The sequence below is a fragment of the Oncorhynchus kisutch genome, unplaced genomic scaffold (genome assembly GCF_002021735.2).
Source record: "Oncorhynchus kisutch isolate 150728-3 unplaced genomic scaffold, Okis_V2 scaffold3869, whole genome shotgun sequence".
Taxonomy (NCBI): domain Eukaryota; kingdom Metazoa; phylum Chordata; class Actinopteri; order Salmoniformes; family Salmonidae; genus Oncorhynchus; species Oncorhynchus kisutch.
In genome coordinates, this window is record NW_022265814.1 from 1,230 (window position 1) to 1,463 (window position 234).

Here is a 234-nt window from a genome sequence, read left to right on the forward strand (position 1 = left end):
TCCGTAAGTTTCGTTTAGGAGAAAAGGAGAGTTTATGACACTGGCAACTTGGCATGGACCCCCCTCAGGCTTGCAGTGGAAGTCCGTTACATAACATGCAGGCATAATGAATGTATTATTTTTGCTTAGTCCCAAGAATAACTGACAAAAATGTAAAGTTCAAAAGGCACAAATATAACGCTGATTTATTTGGCTTTTTCACTTAAAACAGCTGCATATTCGTTGGCAATGCAA